The sequence below is a fragment of the Rhinolophus ferrumequinum genome, chromosome 16, assembly GCF_004115265.2.
Source record: "Rhinolophus ferrumequinum isolate MPI-CBG mRhiFer1 chromosome 16, mRhiFer1_v1.p, whole genome shotgun sequence".
Lineage (NCBI taxonomy): Eukaryota > Metazoa > Chordata > Mammalia > Chiroptera > Rhinolophidae > Rhinolophus > Rhinolophus ferrumequinum.
In genome coordinates this window covers 51,763,347-51,785,419 of record NC_046299.1, presented here as the reverse complement: position 1 = coordinate 51,785,419, position 22,073 = coordinate 51,763,347, and the positions used below count along the sequence as shown (strand labels likewise).

At 33.9% G+C, this 22,073-nt stretch overlaps 1 protein-coding gene, 1 non-coding gene and 1 pseudogene across 4 annotated transcripts in view; all 3 read right to left on the bottom strand.

Moving 5' to 3' along the window:
- ADK (adenosine kinase) overlaps window positions 1-22,073 on the bottom strand; it is a 449,806-nt gene that overhangs the window by 113,593 nt on the left and 314,140 nt on the right. The gene's annotated exons all lie outside the window — the stretch shown is intronic.
- LOC117036282 (nucleoporin Nup37-like) lies at window positions 541-1,814 on the bottom strand (annotated as a pseudogene).
- On the bottom strand, window positions 6,424-6,549 carry LOC117036519 (U6atac minor spliceosomal RNA). Its single transcript, XR_004425410.1, has one exon. It is a non-coding gene; the product is annotated as a U6atac minor spliceosomal RNA (small nuclear RNA).

Sequence of the window (22,073 nt, the reverse complement as noted above, 5' to 3'; positions counted from 1 at the left end):
ATTACCCTTTCATGGTCTGAACTCACAGTTCCCATTTTACTACAAGAAAGAGTAAGAGAACAGAGCACAAGAGGCTACAATGGAGAATCACCTTTGTTTTACTCAATATAAAAGCATATGCAATAAGGCAAAGATTCACCCTTTTTCATAAAGGATCTTCAGTCAACTTGTTTAGATAATCTTTTCACAATTTGTATGGCATATATAAACTTATGTAAAATAGCATTAAATAAAACTGTTTTCTCACTTTTCCTAAAAACAGAGGCAGGATTTATTTTTCATTTAAAAAATGGTTATGCATAATTTATTTGTTACAGTGTAGGAAAAAATTATGCATAACTATATTTCCTTCCACTAGTCTTCCCTGCTGGACTTCTCTTAATTCTTTTTTTCCCCAAATTATCAACATTTTATTTAACACAAACTACAACTGGGACATTTCTAGAGCTTACAGTATATTTGATATAAGAATAAGGAATTCTCTAAAATATGTACTAAAAATATGAAGTTTATGGATCTATGGTATCCAGAAAATTTATTTTACATTTCAGTCACCTAAAACAACAGCTTGTGGTCTCCTCCAACTGCACACAGTGGGAGAGTTCCATGCCAGGAATGGACAGATCCAACAGCTACAGAACATATGAGGGTGGGCCGAAGGTGTCCTAAATGATGAAACTGGCATGCGATTTTGCCAGGATAACCAGTGGTAGCAAACAAATTTTCATTAATTGTGGGCCACCTGAATAAGCAGCCTCGATCCACTTGGACAGGTCTCTTACCTTGAGGGTAACTGGACCGAGGACAGTCTTTTGTAGCAATTTTTTGCCCAAATTTGTGAGGGAAAAATAAAGATGTGCATTATACATGGGTAGTACTAATTCCGTATCTATATAAATGTTTTTAATTCTTCTATTTATGCTTATGAGTAAAAGTGTAATTCTAGAAATTAGTAACAACATCCATATGCAAAATAATACCCTGAAATACGATAATCGATTTTGTTGAAGTTACGATGAACTTGCAATAACAAAGAGTTCTTGGCCTTCTATGATGTGTAAATATCGTAAATTTGTCACCGGTACATAAAATTTTTTGTATCTTGTATCTGTTCTTGTGTTTTGTAATTATTTGTTACATAACATTTCTTGTACCATAATATGTTAAAAATACTAAAATTCCTTTACAATACAAAAAACAAGTATCTAAATGTAAACAAATAAAAATTTGAATTAAAAAATTTCACAAAAGATTTTCCCCCCCTAAAAGTCTGGGCCAAAAATGTGGGTGTGCATTACACATGGGAGCACATTATACACGTCAAAATACGGTAATATCCCAAATTAACCAAACATTCTCTGCAACAGCTCCAACTTTGAAGGTGTTTTCTTGGCACCAGTGTGCTGACATTAATGGCATCTGTTCTGATTCAAGAAATAAAATAGCATGTTGGGCCAAAAGATCAAAAAATTGTATCGTTCCATTCTTCTCTGTAAACATCAGCTTAAAAATTTCTTCAAGATGCTAGCAGACACTCATTCCAGGGGAATGAAGAACAAAATGAACTGTCTGTATTCCTTCCAAGTTCCAAATCCTGCAGATATGATCATCACTCACACTTGCAATTTCTTGGCTTTGTCTGGGACCAAACACCAAACCAATAAAGAAATCTGAATGGCCCTCTAAAACCTTGTATTCATTTTTATTTTGAAGATCTGAAGTGTTATAATTTTCATATCAACAGTTGAAGTACAAAATTTGATTACTGGGGGCAATGAATCAAGTCTAGTCTCTGGGCTCCAAGCTATCCCGGGGAGAGAGCAATCGTGGGGTTATCGCAACAACAGGGGTCAGTGGTAACGGCATTATGGACTAGAAGGAAGGCAGCAGAGGTGGTAAGAAGCAGTCAGATTTTCAATATACCAGAGGTGCCAAAAATATGTATACACATTTTAAGAGATATTAACACTTTGGTCAATGTTGCTCAGGCAGTAGTTCGCCATAATCAGAAGTGTCTGGACGCTGATGGTAACCACTTTGAGCACCTCTTGTAATTGCAGAAGTCAAATGTGACTTGTATTCATCTTTTGTTATCGGTATATATTAATGGTTTTTTCTTTTTTTAAAATGTGTATACATTTTTTGGCACCCTCCATATATTGAAGGCAGATTCAAAAGCGACTGTTTTGATTGATGTTCACATGTGACAATGGTTATCAAAACTCCCTGACTGCAAATCACTGGACATCTATCCCTGACCTAAAATTGCCACTCAAAGTCTGTAAGCTAAGAATGACAATTACACATCATAAACTTCTTCAAGATGCTCAAAGAATCCAGAAATAATGTCTTAAATGTGCATGGCATATCTACAGCTATCAAAATCTCCATTATAATTTCAATGAGTCAACATATGAATAATTTATACCTATTAAATCCATGAGACTACAGGGGATAAAAGTGAATCTAAACACCTTTTTGTGTATCCCAACTTCTCCTTTCTTAAAGATATACAATCTACTATATAAACTAAATTGACCATATAAAAAGATTTTAAAAACCCCAATGTGTATAAGAAGCAAGTGTGATAGTCCAATGAGTGTTCTATAAACACGGGGAAAAATGAGTGAATAAATGAAGATTTCATAGAAAAAACTGGATCTATCCCTGAAGACACAGCATGATCCATCCTCAACGCAGGTTTTTAAGATTATACCCTCATTTTATATGATTTCAGAAAATACTCTCATAATATTCACCTGTTTGTAATAACAAATTGAGTGCCTTAATTAAATAATGTCTGTCAATCTCACTAGACAGTAAAATCCATGAGGGTAGGTACCATGTCTGTTCTTACTCACTGAGGTGTCCCCAACATCTGATATATAACAGACACTAAATAAATCATTATGAAATAAATGAGTAGAGGAAGGCAGGAAGTCCAAAGTCTTCTGCCAGGTTTTCCAGTTTCATGGAAATTTGATCTTTATCTACTTAGTTTTAACAGGTAACCTTTGTTCCAAAAGGACTGGTTTTATTCATAGCACAAATTCATTTATTCCTTCAGAAAATATTTATTGAATGTGTACAGTACACAGGTACAAGGGCTTGGGCATATAGTAACAAATAAGACACAAAGTCTTTACCCTTGTGGAGCACACTTTCCACAAACTAAACTCATTCTTGCTTCAGTGGCATTCTCAAGCCATTCCTTCTGGGTACAACATCTTCTTTACTCCTTTCCATCACCTCTACCATGAAGTTGAACACTCAATCCACTGGTAGGATCATCAGATATAATACAAGACGTTCAGTTAAATCTGAATTTCAGATATGCAACGAATAACTTTTTAGTGTTTAAGTATGTCCCAAACATTGTGTGTCCCATCTGAAATTCAAATTTAAACGGATATCTTGTATTTCTATTTGCTAAATTTGGCAACCTCATTATCTGGTAATTTCCCCCTTTTTAAAATTTCCATTCTAATTATATTCAGAATCATGGAGATTAACATGTAATTATTGTCTTCAGTAGATTTCTGTTTTGTTGCTCCATGTTGTAAGCACTTAACAAATACTTGATAAATGGATTCAGAAATTAAAATTAAAATGAAGATTAATTTCCAAAGATGTTCTTCCCAACTCTATTTGCAACACTGAATAAACTAAAAACAGTAAAAACAATAGAAGACTAGTGAAAATAAATGATATTATACAGCTATTCAAAATGATAACTGAAAGATCAGTTAGTGCTGAAAGATGAGAAAATTCTGAAAATAAAATATTAAGTGGGAAAAAAGGATACAAAATTGTAATAGAAATAATTTCAATTTGTTAAAACTGCATACACATAACAGTTAGCTATACTCTTTAAAAATGTCATTGTCCTAAGAGAGAGAGAGAGATCAAGGAAGTGTTCCAGAATAAAGGAAACCAAAGAGCTATCACAAGTACAGGCACCGTATGATCCTGGATTGGATCTTGGACTTGAAAAACAAAATTGCTAGAAAGGACATTCTTGGGAGAACTAGAAAATTTTGAGTGTGTACTGTGGTTATGCATATGTTTGGAGAGAGAGAGAGAGAGACAGAGAGACAGAGAATGCTCAATGCATGTATTGGAAATTTAATTGTACTGTTCTTACAATTCTTGTCTATGTTGGTAATCATTTCAAAATAAAAAGTTAAAAAATATGGAAAAAACACTGCAAGAAAATGCATAAAATTTTTTTTGGAGTAGTTGATGGTGGATGCTATGATGAATGTTGATTTTAATTTTTTCTTTGCATGTTTCTTTCTCTTTCATTATCTACAATGAACGTGAATTATTATTATAGCTAGAAAATTTTTAAAAAATCACTTAAAGGTACTTTGATGAAGTATATAATCCACAACTCATGAATTTATCAAATTTATCTATTTTGATATCCCATATTGATATCTTATAAACCTCCAGGATAAGAAATTATTTTTAAAATTTTACTAAATGATCACTATAAATTAGAAGACTGACTACATTTTCAATTACTTTCCTAAGCATTCGAGGTACCAAAAGGTATCAAATCAATTTGTCCATCTACCCTTCCACTTTTCTACCCTATTATCCGAGACATTCTATTGTCTTATAATACAGGTAATTTTTAAAGGCTCTAACTTGAAATTGATTTAGGTATGAGCAACCTTTCCAGGAATATTCCCTGTACTCCCATTACCTATTACACACAAAGATAAGAAAATCTGATAACTAAATCAGTGACATCTTGGGGGTATTTTTCCAATTGTTAGAATAAAAAAGAAAAAGAAATGAAAATCCTGAGCTCAGTTAATATAAGTCTAAGTCAGAGTATCTAAAGAAATAGAGATGAGACTATTTCTAGAAAAGGCCTACCTCTTACCAAGCCCTTGTCACAGTAAATAACGCATTAAAATCACATTTTTAAAGGCAACCCAGGGCCGGCCCGGCGGCTCAGGCGGTTAGAGCTCCGTGCTCCTAATTCCGAAGGCTGCCAGTTCGATTCCCAAATGGGCCAGTGGGCTCTCAACCACAAGGTTGCCAGTTCAATTCCTCCAGTCCCGCAAGGGATGGTGGGCTCCACCCCCTGCAACTAAGATTGAACACGGCACCTTGAGCTGAGCTGCCTCCCAGATGGATCAGTTGGTTGGAGCGCGTCCTCTCAACCACAAGGTTGCCGGTTCGACTCCCGCAAGGGATGGTGGGCTGCGCCCCCTGCAACTAGAAAAACGGCAACTGGACCTGGAGCTGAGCTGCGCCCTCCACAACTAAGACTGAAAGGACAACAACTTGACTTGGAAAAAAGTCCTGGAAGTACACACTGTTCCCCAATAAAGTCCTGTTCCCCTTCCCCAATAAAATCTTTAAAAAAAAAAATAAAAAAAATAAAGGTAACCCAGTCTCAAGTCTTCCACTTCTTCCATCTGTTATTTGAAAAATAGCACTAAGCACCATTTAGTTTTGATAACATTGCTTGGTAGGTTTATATCATTTTCACCCATTTGGTAGCTGTCTAAATGTTCTCAACAATAAGCAAAAGTTCTGCTAATCTATATGGAACCCAGTGCATTTCTGGGTTGCACATAACAAGACACATAAACTTCGACTTTAGCATAACAAATGTGAAGTTTCATTATGAAGGAGTAAACCGAATTCTGAATTCAGAATTTCCCTCCTGGAAGAGGTAGGAACTGAAGAGGTCATTTCTGAATTAATACCATGCTGAGAGAAAGAAAATGTGCATGTCACTCATGTTGTAAAAAAATGAATTTTCTACAAATTATCAATCCAGGTAGCTCGATGCTGTAATAAAATAATTCTATTTATTAAATTAAGAGTGTATCTTAATTTGAATAAATTACTATTAATACCCACTCTATTAACTAATGTCTCCATGTTTAATATTTAGTTTTATTCAGGTCAAATACTAAAAACATACATTGTCTCTCAAAATGGATTATTCATTATAGTTCAAAAGGAACAGTAGTTTAACAATAAAACAACAGTAATGGGAACACCACTACATCTATTTTTCCTTGAAAATACCTAACACAAACCTATGAGCAGTCGTATTTCTTTTTTTCTTTCTTCTTAGTTTCGGGTGCACAAAACAATGTAATAGTTAGACATTTATCATTTATATCCCTCACAATGTGTCAACCCCCCTCCCCCCATCCACTACCCCTCTGACATTGCACACAGCCATTACATTTCCACTGCCTCTATTCCTAATGCTGTACTCTGCTTCTTGTAACTATATATATACACATATATACATGTGTATATACATGTACATGTATATATATATATATATATATATATATATATATATATACACATATATATAAAACATCTAACCACTGTTTTTGAACAATAATGAATGTCAACTTGTAGTTGACATTCATTATTGTTCAAAAACAGTGGTTGGATGCCACCAAGTAGGTAGCAATGCCTTAACCCTATGCGTGTTGTTAGGCCCGAGGGCCTCTTCCATCCTTGTCAAGGGGAGTGCTAACCTTCTCTCCTTTCATACAACACGAGCAGTCGTATTTCTGAATGAACATTCAAGCACCCTTCCAAAGGATAAGGAATTAAAAAGAGGAGCCAACTAGCTCTTGAATATAGAAAAAGATGACAGATTTAAGCCTTTTGTTTCTCAGGTAGCAAAATGTGACAATAGGGAGTTGAAGTCCCCTGGCTTTCCATCTCTACACTATGTATTGAAACCAGAGAGGAAGAGGGCTGATGAAATGCTTTTAGTGGAAACCAAAGTCTCTGGGCTTGTTAAATTAGTATCGAGTTACCACCAAATTGAGGCCCTTAAAACTATTTACATTAGTTGGAACCTCTAGTCTGGACCTAAACTCTGTATGTGCAAACACATTAGATTCCTATTCTGGAAAAAGTGGAGAGGAGAGAGACTGTGACAAATAGCTGACTGTATAATATAATAGCAGGTTAATATTCTTAGCACTCTTAGAATACCTAGTACCGAGTGCAGTGCTTGATGCAAAATGCTCTAAAAAACTGTCAAATTGCAGGACATTAACTCTCCAAGAGAGTGTCTTAAACGAAAAGGAAAGCTAAGATAAACTTTCAACTCTATTCTTTTAAAAAGCTAGCATCCGATAATTCTTTTTATATTGATTCCTTTACCAAAGCACCCAATTTGGGTATTACCAAAATTGTGAAGGGCATTTATTCTTTAATATTCATGTCTGTACTCAAGATCATATAGCTTCTACTTGATTTGTATGACAACAGAGAGAAGTACATAGAAATTGGAGTAATCATATCACTACCCTGTTTTTAGATAGCCTTTGTGTTTCTGAAATCATATTCAAGTTTTCCTTAATACTTACAAAAACAGAGTATGTTTAGTACCATTTTTCAGATGAGAAAATTAAGGGCTAGAGAAGTTAAATGGACTTGTCATTGCCACACAGCCACACAGCTCAATTGACTAAGAGAGCAGAGGTCCTGTGACCCCAGGCTAGCCAGCACTCTAATAACCATATCATAGTGAAGAGTACATCTGGCATAGACACAAAGCATCAATATGTGTCTATACTATCAACTGTTGAGGAAGAGCCTGAAAGGAAATGATAACAATTTGGAAATCTATTATGCATCGTTGAAATCAGACCAATGTAGGTGAGCAAACCCAAGATGCCCTACTTTATGATATTCTCCTAACTCTGAAAAGGTGACAACTGAAAGTAATGTAAAAATCCCAGTCATACATAATAGTTATCGTATGTGCTATTTTCACAAGAAGATGTGGTCATCCTTGACTCTTCTTTCTTTCAATCTCACTTTCAGTCTACTAGCAAATCCTGTTGGTTCTATGTTCAAAAAATATTCAGAATTAAAACTTCTCACCACTATCACCTTTTGCTTAGATGTGGCATCTTTTCCTTACCTAATAACGAATCTATGCTCTGTCTTTGCCTCCTTTATAGTGTATTCTTTCTTACTAAAGCATCAGTTTCACAAAGGCAGGTATTTTTGTGTTTTGTATTTAGCACATACTAATCACTGAAAAGGTACTTTTTGTAATGAATATATGCAGTACTCAGAGTAATTCCTTTGAAAGGTAAATCACATCATTTCACTCCCTTGTTTAAAACCACACCCAATTCCATCCTATCTAATTTAAGGTCAAAGCCAAAGTCCATAAAATGGTCTCCAACACTCTGAATGATCTGACACCCCATATAGCTCTGACCTCTTTTCCTACTACTCTCCTTTTCTAGCCACAATAGTCTCACTCAAGTTCACTTGCTGTCTGTCTGGAAAGCTCCTCCCTCAGATATCTATTCTCCAGATCTCTGCTTAAACACCACTTTTTCAGTGAGGTGTTCTCTGATCATCCTGTCTATTCTTGTTTTTAGATATTTTTTTAATGTCTAAAAGAAAAGAATTATTAAAAAAAAAATAACCAGAACACCAGTATCCACCTAAAAAAATTTAACAGTACTTCCTTAATAGCAACAAATAATCAAATCACCATTCATATCTCTACCACTGCCTTATAAGTTTGTTTATTTTTTTAAACAATTTGTTTCAAATTGGGTTCGGGACACAAATAAAGTCAATGTTTTATCACTGGATGACGTATCTTAGGTCTTTCTTAATCTACAGATTCCTCCCCTCTCTCTTTTAAAAAATTTGGTTTAAAAAACTGACTTATTTGTCCTGTAGAATGTCTCTCAGTCTAGATTTTGCTGAATGCACCTCTGTGATGTTATTTAAAATGCTCCTCTATTTCTTATATTTCTCAAGGTAGTTAGATTCAAGTTTTTTATTTTTACCCAAGACTTACATAGGTGGTGGTATGTGGTTCCACTTACATAGGTGGTGGTACATAGTCATTGCATAATGACTGAACACAATTGAACCTCTATACACAATGAAAGCATGCCAGAAAGACTGCTCACAAAACAGATACAAATTGTAATCTACTATTTCAAAAAAGATAAAAGACATTAAGAAAATGACATGAAACATGAAATAAAACATGTTAGAATGAGAAAAATATCACAAATAAAGTAACAGAACTTAAAACGAATTAAAAAATTAACAAAAAGTATTTTTAAAATGAAGAGTAAACTAGAAGGAACACAGAATTAAATGCAATAATTTTTGTTTTAAGAGAAACAGAAAGTAAAAGGATAAAATTAAAAAATAAAAATATATGAAGACATAAAAGGTTTTGAGTAAAAGAAACAAATATTTAAGCCAGGCAAAGAAGATCCAGCATGTGGATAAAAAAGTGCCTGAAAAAAGAAAACCAAAACAAGAAAATAGAACAAATAACCAAAAACTGTATTTTAAGAAAGTTCCCCCCCCCAAAAAAAATTAACACTATGCGTTGAAAAAGCACGCATACTATGTTTCTGAGAATTTTGACCTAGAATGAACACCAAGAAAAGCTGTACTAAATTATTTTAAATAAATCTTTGTGCAAAAAGTGACTTATGAGAAAATTAGATTATCATCAGACTTTGACAGCAAAGAAAATGAAGCAACATGTTTAAAACACAAAAGGAAAGAAAACATGAGGCAAGGATTTTATACGTAGCAAAACTGAGTTACAAACAGTTAACAACATGAGAGAACTCAAGGAGTATTGTTCTCATGAGGCTTTCCTGAGGAAACAACTCTACCATAAGCTTCAGGAAATCAAAACAACTAAAGAAACACCAACATGAGATTGCTGGCAGTAATTAAATATAAAGTGACTTATAGAACTAAGAATAAATGAGAGCAGACAGGGAGAGAATTACATAATGACTATGTACTCTATAAAAATGTAATGAAACTTTTTAAAATGGGAGAATATAGAGATCATAAGTAAAAAATAAAAACTATTTTCAGTAATCATAATGGTAGTGGTAGTATTAAGATTAGTGTGAGACTGCTGAACAAGTATATGCATTTCAAATTCTGTCATACACTGCATCCTCAAGAACCAGCATTTTTAGTGTGAAAGAAAGGGAAGAAAAAATCTATATTATGGGAAAGGTTGGGTTAAAAAATTAAATATACATACAGATGTTTATGTGTGTCAATGAACGTGTGTATATAGATACGTTATATACACCTATACATTTATGCGCATGAGTGTGCACATATTGCACACACATTTCCTAGCTCTGTCCATTGAACAGGACTACAAACAATGAACAATCTTGCAGCAATAAACATCCCTAGCAACCAGGTTGTGGTCTTGAAATAATCTGCCTTATAAATTTCTGTTTCAATTATTATTTCCTTCTGTCATTTTAAATTTTGTGTATTGTACTCTGTCTCATTTTTATTGATTAGATTACATGATTCTGCAACCCAATTATAAAGCTTGTATAAATAATAATCTATTTGTAACACCCTTCATGTGGTATAATAAAGAACGGATCTGGTCCTCACCCTGGGTTTCTGGCACAGAACATTGAATCACTATGTTATACACCGAAAACTCATATAGTGTATACCAAATATACTTAAAAAAAAAGAAACTTTGGTATTTCCTGAGTGATAGGAGTGTGTTTCTAATGTAAATGAGGTGACTCATTGTGGGCCTCTCGATTGTTTCAGGATTGTGGTTGGAACTTTGGGGTCAGCCCAATCTCCAAAGGTAGGGCGCCGGACACTGAGTTTAATCATGTGGCCAATGATTTAATCAACTACGCCTATATAATAAAACCACAATAAAAACTCTGGACACCAAAGCTTAGCGGATTTTCTTGGTGGGTAAACACACTGATGTGAGAGGAGGGTGATATGCCTTGACTCTAAGGGGAGAGAGCATGAAAGCTCTGCATCCAGGATCCTTCTAGACCTGCCCCTATGCATTTCTTCATTTGACTGTTCCTGAGTTATATCCTTCATAATAAAACTGTAACTGTAAGTATAGTGCTTCTTTGAGTTTTATGAGTCATTCAGGTGAATTATCAAGATTATCTACTCTGAAAGGACTGTGGGAATCCCTGAACTTGTAGCCAAGTTGGTTAGAAGTGTAGGTAGCATGGGGGCCCCCAAAGTTTGGGTGGAGTCTGAAGTAGGGGCAGTGCAGTGGAGAACTGAGCCCTTCAACCTGTGAAGTCTGATGCTAAACTCTAGGTAGTTACCTGTCAGAACTGATTGCAGTCCACCCAGTTGCTATGGAAACAAGTCTAAGGAAAAAAGTAATAATCAAGGAAGGAAAAGCAAAGTACACAAACATATACTGTATATGTTGTCACCTATGCTAGTACCTAGAAGGCAGAAAAAAATGTGTGCATTTTTAAATTATAAAAATGGTAGGACTGAGTATTCAGATTTGCTTCATATATATCTACAGAGGATTTCTTCACACTATCCCAAAAGTTATAAATTTCAGGGTTGCCATTCAAATTCAAGAGTCAATCTAACAGCCCATGCAATGTACAACTTTCTATTTCATGAAGGGAAAAGGAAAGTATGAGTCAGCACTGAAGAAAACATTCAAATTTTATTTAACTACAAGTTAGTTTTAATTTTGCTTTATTATGTCACATAAAACCAGATATATAAAACTGTCACAGGATACATAAAACTGTCAAAACAAGGGTTAATATTTTATTACCTAAAAATATTTTAAATGTGTCAAATATAATCTAAAGTATTTATAAAGTTTAGTTTGATAGGTTCAGATTTAAGATAAAATTTTAAATCTTTCTAAGATCAAAAGTGATTAAGTATGGACAACCATATTTATAAAGACTATTATTCTCTATAATTTGCAAAGATCTAAACTTTCTCAGCAAAGGAAAAAATTCATTCATTGATTCATTAAATGTTTAATAAATACATACTATTTATTACGCAGTAGGACTATAATGAAAAACAAAAGTCTGCTGTGAAGGAATACATTCTAGTGTAAGACAAAACACATTAACAAGTAATTACTAAATAATGTAAATGTTATAATTACATACAAAATATCACAGAATCACACCTTAAAAATGACTAAGTAAATGCAGGTGGAGGGGAGAGGAGGAGAAGGGAAGAATATGTGAGGGAGGTTAATATTTGAACTGAGTTTTAATGGGTAAGTAGAAATTTGCCAGACAGAATTGGAGAGGGTTGAGGATAAAGACAGAAGGATTGGCATATGAAGACCTGGATACAAAAACGAACACAGTGCATTCTGGAAAACATGCACTGCTCTGTAGTGTAGGAGAAAGAGGTGCTTGTAGGAAGGAAGTAGGAGATAAAGATAAAAATATTGGGCCAGAAAATCAAACTAAAGAGTACATAATGGGGAGCCATTCCTATTCATCTAATGTTTTTAAACAATCAAGCAAAAATGAGATGAGTCTTTAAAGTCCATACTTTTAACGAATGATCACTTTTTATTTCTTGGATTATTTTTATTGTGCTAAAATAAATTGGCTGGTAGGGGCTGAACCACGTTATAGTCTTAATTCAGCTTAATACTGGCAGAAACTATGTTTTTGAAATAAGACTAGAATTATATCATTCTATTGAATTCGATTTGATGGCAATGCCTTATAAAGTGTTGATAACCAAACATTAAAATAACCTCATTAACATCTGAAATCTATGTAACTTTACTAACAATTGTCACCCTAATAAACTTTAATTTAAAGAAAAAATAAATAAATAAAATAAAATAACCTCATTAGAAACAGGCATACACATGCCTTGCTTTTGGGAATGAAAACAGTTATAACTCTTTTGGAGAGGAATTTGGAAATATCTGATAAAACTACATACGCATTTATATTTGACTCAACAGTCCCACTTTTAGGAGTTTACCCTGAAGAAATAACCCTAACAACACAAAAATATGAATTCACAAGGTTATTCACTGAAGGATTGTTTTCAACTGCAAAATACTGGACACAACTTCAATGCCCATATCCAAGAGAGTGTTTGAATGAACTATGGTACATGCAGACAACGGGTAGAATGCAGCTATAAAAAAATGAGGAAGATATCTATGAGCTTTTATGGAATGACTTCCAAGATATACTTAAGAAGAAGAAAAAAGCCAAGTGCAAAAAGAACCAAACGTGTGCTATATTTTATGTTAAAAAGAAGGGGATGTAAGAAAACATACATTTTGCTGCTAATTTGTGCTAAAAGAAATAAAAGAATATGAGCCAGGAGTAGCTCTTCCTCACATAGAATTCCAATTAATTAATCAAATAAGAAGAAATGATGGAAATAGAAAAATCACCATTTGGCAAATACCACAATAATTATTGGAGGCAAGAATCATTAATAAATGCTAAAAGTAGTGGGTGAAAATGTAATGAACAAAATATTTACATTGTCTCTTGTATTTACCCACAAGATACTTGTTAATTAAATTACAAAGGGGAAAACAGTAACTTTAAAGTGCATAAAACTGGGTGAACATTTCAACCTAGTGATCAAAGTTAATATCACCAGTGACAAATCGAAATCTTGATATATGAAAAAAGACACAACAGCATTTATGAGGTATTCTTGGCCAACAAAGCATTAATTATGAGGCAATATCACTCAACCCTAATTTGAAGGACATTCTACAAAGTAACTGGCTAGTACTCTTCAAAAGTCATAACCTGAACAGACGCTTCTCCCAAGAAGACATACAAATGGCCAACAGATATATGAAAAGATGCTCAGCTTCACCAGCCATTAGGGAAATGCAAATCAAAACCACAATGACATACTGCCTTACACCTTTTAGAATGGCTGTTATCAACAAGACAAGTAATAACAAGTGTAAGAGAGGTTGTGGAGAAAAAGGAACCCTCATACACTACTGGTGGAAATGTAAATTGGTACAGCCACTATGGAAAACAGTATGGAGGTTACTCAAAATATTAAGAATAGAATTACCATATGACCCAGCAATCCCTCTAGTAGGTATTCATCCCAAAACTTTGAAAACATTTATCTGTAAAGATATATGTACCCCTATGTTTACTGCATCATTGTTCACAGCGGCCAAGACATAGAAACAACCAAAGTGTCCTTCAATAGATGATTGGATAAAGATGTGGTACATACATACAATGGAATACTACTTGGCCATAAAAAGATGAAATAGTGCCATATGCGACAACATGGATGGATCTTGAGATTATTATGCTAAGTGAAATAAGTCAGACAGAAAAAGTTGAGAACCATGTGACTTCACTCATATGTGGGATATAAAACTGAAAGCAACAAATGAACAAGACAAATAAACAAACAAGAACTCATAGACACAGACAACAGTATGGTGGTTACCAGAGGGAAAGGGGCGTGGGGGTTAGAAAAGGGTAAAAGAGTTCAAGTGTATGGCGACAGAAGGAGGTTTGATTTTGGGTGGTGAACACACCCATATTACATTATATAGATGATGTAATATAGAATTGTACACTTGAAACTTACATAAGTTTATTAACCAATATCACCCCAATAAATTAAATGGAAAAAAAAAGTGTCTAGTCATAAAAGACAAAGAAAAACTAAGGAATTGTTCCAGATTAAAGAGGCCAAGGAAACATGGTAACTAAATACAGTGTAGGATCCTGATTGGATCTGGATCAGAAAAAGGACTTTAGGAGTTTTCCAAATGTAAACATTTTATATAACTAGCATAGAATCATCAAAGCTGGGAAATTACTATTGATAAAAAACTATTAACTAATCTACAAAACCTATTTAAGTTTTGCCAATTATCCTCCTAATGTCAAAAAAGAAAGGCACAGAAAATACTTGAGCTGAGTTAAAAACCAGAGTTTCTAAATATAGTTCAGTGCTAGTGTGATACTAATTTAGTTTTTATTTACAAGGATAAATCAATTTCATTACATAAATTCAATAATAAGAAAAAATTTAAATGAATTAAATAAGAACTTTAAATATTAACTCATTACTTTTATATCATGGCATACGAGACAAATTATACTAAAATAGTCACAAATTTGTAGTACGGAAACTGACAAAATCAAATAAATAAAAAAGATGAATTGAAATACTGAGTAACACAAAAAGGCATTACTGCATAAAATAGGATTATCTCCATAGCAATTCAAACCATTACAAATTACAGGGCTTTTCACCAATCACGGAGGGTAGTTTGGGAATGATTTAAAAACCTTTCATGTTTAGAGAAGGCAATGTAGTTGGGCAAGGGGAGGGAGATGAAGGGAGTAAGAAAGGAAGGGTATTTTGGTGAGGCTCAGAAGAGAAGAGGAGAGAGTTAAGTAGAAAGGAAGGCAGAGAGATGCAAAGCACATAGTTAAATAGCCTTTGGCTCTTTCAGAATCCTTCCCACAGCACATCTTTACAACATGCCACTGACATTAGAAGTCTCCCTTGTGCTACAGTGAATCTCATTTGCTTTCAGATGAGTAAATTATATCAGAAAGATCCTAAGGAGGCAGTTAAATTCAGCTAAGCAACAATCTTATAATGCCTTAGCCCTGTCTTAATTGAAATTTCATTATTCTCAGCAGAAAATATAAATATGTCAGAATTTTATAAGAGCACCATAACATTTTATTTTTATTTCTTTGAAGGGGTTATGTATCTTCTCTGAAACCATCTCTTCCACCTTCCTTGACTGATCTTATAACAATCTTAGATTGTGTCTGTATAATTGGCTCGGCTCCTTTTACTGCTTATAGCAAAGAAACAGAAAATGGAAACATCTATATCGACAGTTTCAGGAAGGTGACTTCCATCTTTTCTTGAAAGAAACATGGCACTTTTATACACTTAATAGGGTGGAATTACTACTCTAGATAGAGCCCAATTCCCCACATTCATTGTTGGGATTACCTTGATACAAGGAAAGGAGAGACTATGTCTTCTACTGTCAAAATATGGATCTGGTAACAGATTCTGGCTCTGTGAAAATGTTTGGAAATCATGTATTTGAAGGAATTAGATTGACAAAAAGATGTAAAAATTCAAAAAGGAATTTTCTTAGGATATAATATGCACAAACTTGAGAAAGAGTTTCCAAAAAATAAAAAATAATACCTTTACAAAGAACAGAAAAACTCCTAACCAAAGAGAGAATATCGGAATGAAGATACATATGTCTGTAGCACTTATCCATATTGGGCACACATAATTTAAAGATTTATACAAATTTTCATATTGAAATAGCAAATGACTTCCATTTTACTTATATATAGAAACTGACACAATACTTCAGATAAGACAGAATTTATCAAGTTATTTACAATTAGAGGCACTATTGCTGTTTTCAAATTATTAATTTTTATACTGTCATTTAAAAAAGAATCAATGACTAATGGAAAGAGTAAAATGGTCAATAAAGTCTCTCCTTTCCCAGAAAAATATGTAAAAGAAGAAAAAGCTAACCTATTCCACCTGATTTGGTAAAAAAGATGATTAGCGTTTATGATGGAGAAACTGACCTAAAATGGCTGGAGAGGGAAGAGAAGTCCCCAGCCTAAGCCCCAGCCCACTTCCTCATAGCTCCCTCGAAGTCACACCCCAAGCCAATCACCAGAGGACACCTACCCCTTCCCCAACTCAAGGAAGTCCCCAACCCATAAAAACCTGCTCAAAACCTTGCTAAGGGCTCACTTTTTGGGAAAGATCCTGCTGAGCCCGCCCGCGTAATAAAGCTGACTCTCCTAACTCTCTGAGTGCCGCTTGGGTTCTTTCCGGTCCTGGTATCCGTAACATTTATTTCTAAGGAGATATAGTCATTATTCAGGTTTAGAAAACATGCATTCAAATACCTAAAGCCAATTTTTTGTTTTTTTTTCTCAAAATGTCCCGTTGGGTCAGGTAGCATCCTGTTTTTGGCTGTATGTCACTCTCCTAATGATTGAAGAGTTACTCAACAACAACAAAAACAACCACAACAACAAACTGCAGAATTTTGTTCACTGTTTTGTAATTCATTCATTGATAAAATAAGTGTTTTTAAAAGTTAAATCATCATTCAGGAAGGAAACAGTTAATTTCAATTTTCCTGTACTAGGGATTTTTAATATACTGAATCCTCTGTAGGATCAATAGGTTTAAAATCGATTTCCTGAAAGAAGATGTACAATGTGGGAATACTGTCAGCAAAACAACTGATGATACAATGCAACATATAATCTTTATAAATAGAAATCACCTGTAAGATTCAAAATACGAGGTCTATGAGGGGGTTTATCCCAAACGTATCATTCTTAATTTGTAAAAATTAATTAAACTGAATCCTTCTGCCCAATTTTCAAGGGGCATTTTATTATTTAAATTATTTTAAAGTGCATTGTATTGGTGATGTGACGTTTCACTGTAGAATTAAGTGATAGCTCTTGACAAAGCAGTTATTATCATGAGGTAATTGACCTTATTTGAAAGTTAAGCATCCTGAGGCAAAGTTGAGTGTACTTAATCCTGGCAGGGTGATTATCTAGTGATTACGGAGCCTTGAAAGGTATTACTCTTAAGAGCCATTTGCAAAAACCATTTGCAAGACGATGGCTATTCAAAAAAACTTCTTAATTTAATAAAAATGAAAACCAAGAATAATCAAGTTCTTTAGTCATGTATTGTTAGATAATGACTACAAAGCAGCTTGCATTAGAGGGCCTCAATGGATATAATTACCTGAATGTAGAATGTCCTTTGTTAAGCTGATTACCTTTGAGTCTAGATAACAAATGGTTGTCCCTAACTGGAAATGTTTTAAACTTTGAAGATGTCAGAAACAAATTAAAAATACAATGTAACAATTTAAATAATTTATATACTACAGTAGTTTCAAAACTACCTTAACAAGCCAACCAATAAATTCAGGTGTACAGTTTAAAAGTACAAAATGCAATGTAACAGGTTACCAAGAATTTTAATTGAGGCGACATATAAATTTGGCTCTATGCATTTCTACATTTCAGTTAAAAGTAAACCACAAAAATCAAAATCACAATGAGATGGTACTTCACTCCCATTAGGATGGCTATTGTCAAAAAAAAAAGGAAAATAACAAGTGTTATTAAGGATGCAGAGAAATTGGAACCCTTGTTTAATGCTGGTAACAATGAAAAATGGTGCAGCTGCTGTGGAAAATATTTAGTGTTCCTCAAAAGTTAAACAGAATTATTATATGATCCAACAATTCCATTTCTAGGTGTATATCCCAAAGTCCTAAAAATAGGGACTCAACCAGATACTTGTACACCACTGTTCATAACAACATGATCAACAAAAGCCAAAAAGTGAAAACAAACTGAATATCTATCAACAGACGAGTGGATAAACAAAGGTGAATCTCCCGTACACGCTACAACATGGATGAACCTTGAAAACACGTTAAGTGAAATAAGCCAGACACAAACACACAACTATTGCCATCATCCGACTTACATGAGGTACCTGGAATACGCAAATTCATAGAGACAGACAATAGAAAGCAGTTAATCAGGGACCCAGTTGGTGGAGGGAGGAATGGGAGTTAGTGTTGAATATGTGCAGTGCTTGTTTGGGATGAGGAAGAGGTTCTGGAAACGAATAATGGTAAGGATTGCATAACATTGTGACTACAGTTAATGCCATTGAATTGTACACTTAAAAATGGTAAATTTCATGCCATGTATTTTTTACCACAATGAAAGAAAAGTAAGTTACAACATTTAATGATTTGTTTTTATCCCATTAATGCAGCAATGGTATTCCTGTGGACATTTCTATGTTTGTTTCAGGATGTGTCCAACCCAGTATTTCCAGATACTATTCAGAGAAGAATATCCTTTTCCCTGGGCAAATCAGAGAAAAGAGGTAGTTGGGGTGAGAGATGGGAAAAATCCAGCTCGAAAGACACTACAGTTGAGTCTGTAACACTCATGATGAAAAAGAATAACTACCGAAACTTAATATGTTAGACATTACATTACTAGGTTGCAGAGCAAGGATTTTGCTGATTTATAATAAAATGGGTTAGTGTTACTGAATATAAGAATGTTGAGAAAATGAATCTTTGATTTTCAAAAAATATTTTTAAGCTATAAGTAAAAATTTGAGAGATCATCTAGAATTTCTACACAAATCCCTCACTTTATATATGAGGAAACTGAAGGAACAATAAATGGGTAATAAATCAGCAATTTAATTAAATTATGGGATAAGTCTAAACATTCATTAACATACAAAGATCATTTGCTAATATTTAAAGTGGGGTCAAGACTTTTAGTTTGTGTCTTTCTTATAGAATCAGATCCATAATTCAGTTTTTTTTATGAATTCCAGTTTCAGTTTCTTTAAAGCAGAGTAAAAACTTGCATCCAGGAAGCACTCCTGAGTGTAGACAGTTACAGCTTTTTGCTTCCTTTAATTTTTCATACTTTTCATGTCCACATTTAATTCAAGAGCAACTTTGTTATTGAGTTTTGTACTCAATTCGCTAAACTAATTCTCATTCTATTTACATTCACATTTTATCAGATTATATAATAATTAATTAGACAATGAAGACAAATTGCATAAAAAATGCTTAGGGACAAATAAATTGACTCTCGGTAAACAAGCAATTTTGTAAAAAGAGAAGTAAGGTGGCATACCAGAGAACAGCCACGAGCTATCCCTCATTTATTTGGCCCCACTCATTGTCTTTTATCATGGGAATGGGGGACTCCACGCTATGCAACCAAGTTAGTTTAGTGAAAAACTTAAGAGAGGAATAAGATCAACACTCCTAATAACACAACCAACACCACCAACACCACCTAACAAAAACTGAGTACTTTCTATGAGTCAAGTTGAAACATCCATTAGAAAACTGCCACAGAACTGCTGTGTAGATTAAATGATGGTTTTGGTGGACACCCTTTAAACTTAAAAAGTAGCACTTCTTCATTTTAACATTGATTCTTTGGAACTTTTTATTTGGACAACTCGATTATTTTTCCTAATTTTAAACTTTTTATATAAATGGAATCATTTCAAATAGCTTTATGTGGTATAACTTACACATACTAACACATACGGCACAAATTAAATGTATATAATTAGGTAAGTTGTGATACATAGATGAAGTCCTGAAACCATTAAATTATGTTGAATCCACAATGAAGATAAGGAGCACATCCATTACTTCCTCTTGTCTGTCTGTGATCATTGGCTCACAGCACACTCCATCCCCAGGCAACCGTGGATCTGCTTTTTGTCACTATAGATTAGTGTGAATTTTCTAGAATTTCATTTAAATAGAATCATACAGAATATACTTTGATCTGGCATCTCATCTTTCACTCAGCATAAATATTCTGAGATTCATCCATGTTGGTGCATACATAAATAGTTCATTTCTTTTATAGTTGAGTAGTATCCTATTCTATGGATATGTAACAATTTGTTTATCCAGTCACTAGCAGATGGACATTTGGGTTATTTCCAGACTTTGGGTATTACACATAAAACTGCTATGAGCATTTGTGTATGTCTTTATATGGATAAATGCTTTCATTCTCCTGGGTAAACATCTAGGAGTGGGATAGCTAGGTTACGTGGTAGGTGTATATGTAACTTTGTAAGAAACAGGAAAACTATTTTACATTCTCACCAGCTATAATACATATGACAAGTTCTAGTAGCTCCACATCCTGTCAATATTTGGTATGGTCTCACTCTTTAATTTTGGACACTTGAATAGCTGTGCAGTTGTATGAAGTTTGCTTTTAATAAGCTTACTGGGGTTTTAATTAAATTATGTTGAATCCACAGACCAATCTGAGGAGAACTGACACTTAACAATGGAGTCTTAATCCATGAACATACTCTCTCCATTTATTTAGTTCTTTTGTAATTTTTCTCAACAATGTTTTAGAGTGTTCAGTGTACAGGTTTTGCACATCTTTTGTCAGATTTATCCCAAAGTATGTCATATTTTTATTTTAAAATTTCAATTTCTGAGTGTTTGCTGCTAATATATAGAAATAGAATTAGTTTATATGTTTCTCTTGTATCTTAAAACCTTGCTAAACTCACTTTTAATTCTAATAGCTTTTTGCAGATTTCATAGGATTTTCTAGAAAAACTATCACTGTGTTTGAGACAGTTTTACGTCTTCCTTTCTAATCTGGATGTTTTTCATGCCTCATTAGCACTGTACAATGTTGAACAGAAATGAAAAAACATCCTTGCTTTGTTCCTGATCTTAGAGGAAAGTATTCATTCTTTCATCAGGTATGATGTTAGCTATACATTTTTGGGTGGTATCTTTTATTGGGTTGAAGAAGTTCCCTTCTAGTCCTAATATTTCAAGGGTTTTTATCTTGTATGGATGTTGGATTTTGTCAAGTGTTTTTTTTTTTCCTATGTCTATTAAGGTAATAATTTTTTCTTTTTTAAATATACTAAGGTGACTCACACTGATTGGTTTTTAAATGCTAAACCAACCCTGCATTCCTGTCATGATGAATTATCCTTTTTAGGTATGATTGGGTTTGATTTGCTAAAACTATCTGAAGAATTTTTGCATCTATGTTTATGAGGAATATTGGTCTGTAGATTTTTCTTTTAATTCTTTGTTTGATTTTGATAGTGTTTCTTCCTCTTCAATTTTCTGGGATAGATTGTATAGAACAGGTATTTTTTCTTCCTTAAATGTGTAGTAGAATTCAACATTGAAGTAATGTGGCCCTTGAGTTTTCTTTGTGAGAAGCGTTTTAACTAAAAATTCAATTCAATAGACAACCTGAATAAACCTATTTTTAGTTCTTCTTGAGTATGCTTTAGTACTTTATGTCTTTCAAGGAATTTGCCCATTACATAGAAGAAGCCAATTATATTAGAATAATATTGTTGGGGGGACTACAGTAGCTTCTACTGCAAACTAATTTTACCCCTTGAGCATTTTGAGTATTCTATCTGAAGCCCCATGAATTATGAGGTTATTCACTCTGGCTAGTGGAACAAGAATGGTTCCAGGCCCTACGTGTACTCTGAGGATTATTCCCTCTAATCTTTTCAAGTGGTTCTTTCTTTCTTTCCCCAGCCTTCATTAGTTTCCTCAAAATATGTTCTGATCAGTTCTCAGCTAAAGACTTGAGTGGGATTCTCTGCAA